Below are 6,842 nucleotides of genomic sequence, written 5' to 3'. Positions count from 1 at the left end.
TTGGGGATCCAGGTTATTTTTATGACACTATTATTTTATGGAGTATAAAAGCTGTCTCCTTAATGAACTTCAGACTTTAATTCAGTTTTAAAACTGTAGTGGTAACATTTGTTTGTATCTTCTTTCATTGCTATCACCGCTCACTGCTTGCTCTTCTATATGGTGACCATCTAGTTCTGAGCTCTTAATTGTTTTATTACTCAGCTTGCATATATGACCTAAAGAGCTTTTCAAGGAAGATTTGAAGATAATACATCTTTTTATCTTCTTTGGACTTGCACTGATACAGTTCTAGTCCCTGCATATGTGAATGCTAACGGGAACTCAGAGGTAACATTATTCAGTCAGATCCTTTACTTCTCCAAACTCTATATAGATGCTACTAAATTATCTTCTGGTTTTTTAATGTGCTGGGAGGAAGATAATGAAGGTTAGATTAATTTTCATTGTCAGATACAGCCTATTGTTTCATATCTGGATAAGATATGTATGGAATTTGTGGAATAAATCCAAATTCTTATTTGTATTTTTCTTAGGAGGCTGCTAACCTTCACCAGGCTACATAGATGGTAGGCTCTGATCCTTCAGTTTTCCTAAATTGGGGACAGCCTCCTTGGAAGGCTCCACATTTTCTGCCCAATGTTTCAAAAACCTCCTTTATTATCACTATTCTCCTTTTACTTCTTGGTCTCTTTTCTCTAAATTCTGGAAGGTCTATCAAGTACGTCCTCCACACTGGTGACAGTGCTTCATGTGGCACCAATACTGCTCTTCCTCCCTTTAATGGGGATTGACTTCCAGCCACTGAACACATCTTCTCCTTGCTTCATTCCATCACTGTTCCCCATCCAACTCTTTGGCCTTTTCTCACTCCAGATTCTGCCTTTAGACATTCCGCTTCTATTTCAGAGAGACCTTCACTGAAATTTGTGGGAATGCGCTACAGTTTTCTAAGATGATCATTTAGATTCTGAGGTGAATTTTTCTCAGGATTTCTCTGCCTTACTGATGTGATTTCTTTCTCCTTTCCTTTGCAACACTTTTATGAGCTCCTTATTATTATTTTTTTAAAGATTTATTTTATTTATTTATTATAGTCACAGAGAGAGAGAGAGAGAGAGAGAGAGAGAGAGAGAGGCAGAGACACAGGCAGAGGGAGAAGCAGGCTCCATGCACCGGGAGCCCGACGTGGGATTCGATCCCGGGTCTCCAGGATCGCGCCCTGGGCCAAAGGCAGGCACCAAACCGCTGCACCACCCAGGGATTCCTGGGATCCTTATTATTATTGATGATGATGATATTATTCACTTTACTCATTCTTAGATTTGACAAGGTCAGTTTGTTGTAATTTTTAAAGTGGAAGAGAATGATTTGCTCTGCACACTGCCCTGGTGGTCAAATTCGTTCTCCAATCCACACTTTATGTTCACAGATCCCAGTCCACTCTCACTTAAATAGCCAGGTGTCACCGGGGACACCATGTGAATATGGTCCCCCTTCCCCAGCCCTCAGACCAGCCTCTGGTTCTCAGAGACAATGCACGATGGGAATAGCCCAGCCCCTGACAGGCAGAAATAGCTTACATCTTCATGCCCCGGCAGGCTTCTTCAGAGCTTGTCACAGTTGCTTGCCTCCCTAAGGCCACTTCGGTTCAGCAATTTGCTGTGATTCCCAAAATCTTCTTGGATTGGGAGGAGTGGAAGAATCAGAAGAAGAGGAAGTCTGAAAAAGGAGAAATAATGCTATTCAAGAGAACAACTCCTGAGGACAGGAACCAAGTGACTGTTCCATTTCCAGTTGACACCAGGCTTGGGGTTGAGTGTGAGTGTAGACAGTAGGTGGGAGTAAGGAAACTTCCTACCCATTTAAGGGAATTTCTTCATGAATGAAAGCAAGAGTATGTTACATGCTGGAGCCAAAGTAAGCGATCCTCAATCCAGATCCATCCACACCATAATCAATGTGAATTCTTCCAGATTCCATCATTAGGTTGTACTGTCAACCTTAACATTCTCTCTCACCTATAGTTTTAACGAGAAGAGCTGAATGTCTCAGCTTTGGGAACCACCAACCAGCTGCCATTTTGAGTTCAAGGCAGCTTACCTTGAACTCTTCCGATTTTGAAGCAGCTGTTACCTCAAAAGGCCAAAAAGAAAATATTCAATAACTAAAGCTCATGGTGCCCTGTTTCTTCCTCTACACAGTCTGGTTTAAAACTTGCCACAGAACAAGAGGGAAAAAGCAACAAAATGTTATTTTATTTATTTTTAATCCTTAAGATTATTTTAGTAAATCCTTTTCACAGAATCTTTCAAAGTTCAAGTTTAGTTTTCACTCAACATCTCAGCTTCTGTAGGTTGTCCCAGCAGCAGGCTCTCTTATGCTTCTGAGTGCCCCCAGGCTGGTCTGTGAAGCCCCATTTCTCACAGCCAGTCATAGAACCCACAGAAGGCAGGCTCTGTCTTTCTCACTTGGAGGCCCAGGCAGTTTGTCCTGGGTCATCAAGGCCTGGGGAGGAAGATTACCTCACCCACCCTCTCACTTTCAACTGTGAACTTTAGACATCTTGTGACTTTCCATCCCTTCCACCCTTCATCTCCTTTTCCAACTCCAAACTCTCCATCCACTGAAGGGGCTGAATCTTATGCTCAAGAAAATGTAAAATGCATCCCAAGGGAAGAACAAATTCTAAAAGAAACTAACACGTTTAGGGTATATTCATACGAAGAATAGCATGATGCGTTTGTTCAAAGGCTTTGGACTGCCAATGTTTAAATACCAGTTCTGCTACTTGATATCTGTACAAACTTGGGCAAGATAGCTAACCTCTTTGTGTTTTATTTCATCATCTATAAAATGAGATAATAAGAGTACTTATTGAGTTGTTGTGAGGATCAAATGAGTTAATGTATTCAAAGTGTTTTTTTTCAAAGTGTTTTAAAAGATAAATTCTCCATGCCCATTAGCTATTAATATTGACTCTTACACAGCAAGTGCTTTGGGGCATATTATTGCTAGGCACTCCATCCTACTACTTAGTTTTCCTCTTCTCCAGGAATCCTTGCTCAGGTCGCAACACACAAAAGGCATAACAGGAAACAAAGTCAGAGCCTTATTACTAGAAGGGCCTGCATACCATTTTTAAAAGAGTAAGATTTATCATCCACACTCAGTATTAGGTGTGATTCAGCTCAGGCCAGAAGTTAAGCCATTCATGTTTCAGAATGTCTGGTTCTTCATGGCAGTCTATGAGCCCACTCATCCATCCCTCTACCTAGACAGAGATACCCAACCTACCTTTTCTATACAGAACCAACTGGAAAATGGACCTTACATGAGCAGCCTCATAGATAGAGGCCTGTTCTGTTTACATACAGAAAAGAGAGTCCATCTTGAATGGGCCACACTTTGATGAATAATGTCTTCCTTCCTCATATCCTCTCTTCTGTGGAGAGAGACAAACATGCTTTTAACATACCAACAAGTTTCCCATAGAAGCCTTGACATAGCTCTGCCAACAAAGCATGCTTATCCATGCAACCCACTTGAAGCAACTGAGATTCAGTGGCAGAACCAAGATAAGAACCAGATTGTCAGGGATCCCTGGGTGGCTCGTGGTTTGGCACCTGCCTTCGGCCCAGGGTATAAACCTGGAGTCCCAGAATCGAGTCCCACATCAGGCTTCCTAAATGGAGCCTGCTTCTCCTCTGTCTATGTCTCTGCCTCCCTCTCTGTGTCTCTCATGAATAAATAAATAAAATCCTTAAAAAAAAAAAAAAAGAAAAGAAAAGAATCAGATTGCTCCCAGACAATATCCATGCTGCTTCCACCATGCCCCACAAGAACACTGTGTGTGGGCAAAAGTGAGAACATGTTAGGTCTCTGCAGTAGGTTGCTAAGCCAGGTGCAGAAAACACATCTACCAATAACCTGGGAATCTTATTTCAGCTCCAAGTAAGAGCCCACAAAGTCTGTCCACTAGGGCAGGTCCCAGATTCTCTTCGTGCAAGTGCACTTCTCTCCAACTTCCTACTCCTGGGTTAAATAAAATTTGCTCACATACCTGCCAGCAAAATTTCTGCAGGTTTTCTCAGGTTTCACTGGGCCTTGGGTTTCCCATCTGTAAAATGGAAATAGTATATTGATTTTGCCGTGTTGAGAGGATTACAAATCACATACTGAATCTCCAGTGTTTATTAGATGTTCACTTGAGAGGTGATATTCTTATATATAAGTGTGGTCTTCCCAGTATTTTCTGATACTTCTGGTCTTTCCCTGACCTTCTTCTATTCTGGTAGTTAGGCAGAGTAGCATCGGGTGATTCAGGGGAAAGAAATAGCAACAAAAGAAGAAAAAGTTTTTTAATCTCCCGAAGTTTAGATATTGGCTTCAGACACAGATCTCCTGAAATTAAGTAAAGATTTGGGGGGATGGGAGAATGGATACAAGAGGAGCCCTTGAAAAGGGGCCCCATCTGTCCTGAGTATAAGGTGAGGATATGAGGTTGTAACTGACAGATCCACAAAGAGTTCCCACAAACAAGGGAGCCTGTACCTTCTTTACTAGAGAGGAGCTGAGAAAGTGGCAAGTCCCCAGACACTCCATATGGTGTGGGAGCAGAGGAAATATTTACCACAAAGCCAGAAGCAGCTAAGAGCCAATTGATCTAAAGGGCTGTGTGAGGAACAGTAGATACTTGTGAGGACTAGTAACAGGAGACCAGATAAGAACAGGATGGCTCAGCTGATGGCACCAAAGAGAGGTAATGACCCAGAACAGATACCTTCTCTTCCATCTCTCAAAATTTTGACGCCATGTGATGCCTGATTTAAAAACCAAAGAGAAACCACTTAGTTGCATCACCTTGGTAAAGGGAAGAGATACTAAGTTAGCTGAGATTAAGTTGCTACCACCAGAAAGGTGGCTTGCAATAGATACCAAGTTCTGGTAGAGAAGAGAAAGGATGTTGTATGAGTTGTGTGCATTCTGTAGAACAAGTTTTATACCCATTGCACTACTGTTGTTGTTACTGTGGAATATAGTGTAAGAAGGCACATAATTTAGTCCAAATTTATACACTTGTAAGTTTCTGCACAAAACCAGGAGAAAGAAATAAGATCACAGAATCTCCTTCCCCAATGCCTACCAAAATAAACACAATTTAGAAAATAACAAAAAGTTAACAATTCACCAGGAACTACTTAAAAAGAAAACAGAACTATAACCTTATGCAATAAACTTGGAAAGCAGCCAATAAGGAAAGGAAGAGAAGATTCTGAACCACTGAAATGTGGTGATGCACCTAATCCTTATTTTTCTAAGATGTCTTCCAATTTGAAGAAGAGTAGTGGGAAGAGTGAGCATGCACAAATAGACTGCCATGGTATAGGTCAGGAACAAATATTTGAGGTGAGAAGTCCCTACACAGCATTCATACATCCATCCATTCAACAAATAATTGAGTTCCTACTCTATGCCAATTATCCTTCTTGGTATTGAATACACCAGGGAACATAGCAAACAAAAGTCCCTGTCCTACATTTTAATGGTGGTTGAGGGAGGAAGCAAATGATGAGAAGTAAAAGACAGTAAAACATAGAGTGTTTCTATTGATGAGAAGTGCTATGAATAAAGAATATTAGAGAAGGGGGTAGAATGTGCCTAGTCACCTGCTGGGTAAAATAGTAAAGTTAAGGAAGGCCTCATTGAAATACTGACATGTAAGCCAAGACTTAGACCTGAGAACGAAGCTGTGTGGCTATCTGGGATAGTGTTCTAGGCAGGGGAGCCAGCCTGGGACATCTTGAGGAAGATGTGGGCCTGACACATTTGAGGCTCAGCAAGGAAGCCAGTGTGGCTCAAGCCAAGCGAACCAAGGGATAGAGCAATTCCATTGGCTACCACTCTAAGATCCAAGGATGCACTATAGCAGAGGGTGAGATGGGAGCTTTGGGGGCATTTTGAGCAGGGAAGTGACATACTTTGACAAAGAATGTTAAAGAAGTGTTATGGCAGCTGCAATAAAAATGGGACACTGCCAAAGCACAGAGGATTTGTGCAGAAAGAGGAGGGGCCTTCGGGACTAGCTTTGTGCTAAGATGGTGGAATGCATGGGAAACATATCTAAATGACTAATAGTGGTGGTAGGTTTGGTAGGTTTGGTAGGACGTGGTAGGATCCTAGAAACCATCAGCTACAGCCCCCAGAGTCTGGGAGAGTATTCAGAAAAGAAACATCCCTCCAAACACTTTAACTAAAGGTAACAGGACAAGACCATCTGGTCAAAGAGTAACTTTCCCACATTGGCTCAGAGCAAAGAGAAGCTGTGGGCCGAGTTCTCCATGCAAAGCATGAGGAAAAATTGGGGAAATGGCATTTTAACTATGCAAGCATTCTAGAACACAAACGGGAAAGGAAACACAGTCTGAAAAAGAACAATAAAAAACTCAGTATGGTGTCATTTATACAAGACTCAAAAACAAGAGGATGAAGCAATATGCCAGGATGAAAAGGGAGATTGCCGGGTTAAGGAAACAATTGGGGCCAAAGCAACATCCTTACAGATCAAATAAATAAATGCAAACCAGCAAAGAACAGACTAGGCACAACTAAAAAAATCAAATAATGACCAAAAAAAGAAGGCTTCAGAACATCACAGTGAATGCAAAGGAAGAGGACAAACTGAATAAATCAATGAGCAATGATGATAAGTAAGGACTTCAAAGATGACCCACTTAGAGGTCACTTACATTTCCTAAGAACAGTGCCCAACAAATGGAAGAGTGTTTCGCAGATGTAATTTCACGAATTTTTTTTCCTATTAGAAAAAATATTAAATCTGC

At 41.4% G+C, this 6,842-nt stretch overlaps 1 long non-coding RNA gene across 1 annotated transcript; it reads right to left on the bottom strand.

Annotated features, from left to right (window-relative positions):
* Nucleotides 1–1,527: 1,527 nt before the first annotated feature.
* LOC129502347 (uncharacterized) lies at nucleotides 1,528–4,121 on the bottom strand. The gene is made up of 3 exons (XR_008662947.1): nucleotides 4,064–4,121; nucleotides 3,298–3,445; nucleotides 1,528–1,722 (listed from the first exon to the last, which is right to left on the bottom strand). It is a non-coding gene; the product is annotated as an uncharacterized LOC129502347 (long non-coding RNA).
* Nucleotides 4,122–6,842: the final 2,721 nt, after the last annotated feature.

The sequence above is a fragment of the Nyctereutes procyonoides genome, unplaced genomic scaffold (assembly GCF_905146905.1).
Source record: "Nyctereutes procyonoides isolate TBG_1078 unplaced genomic scaffold, NYPRO_anot_genome, whole genome shotgun sequence".
Lineage (NCBI taxonomy): Eukaryota > Metazoa > Chordata > Mammalia > Carnivora > Canidae > Nyctereutes > Nyctereutes procyonoides.
Note: the sequence above shows the minus strand (reverse complement) of the source record. Positions and strands in the feature narration are given on the sequence as shown.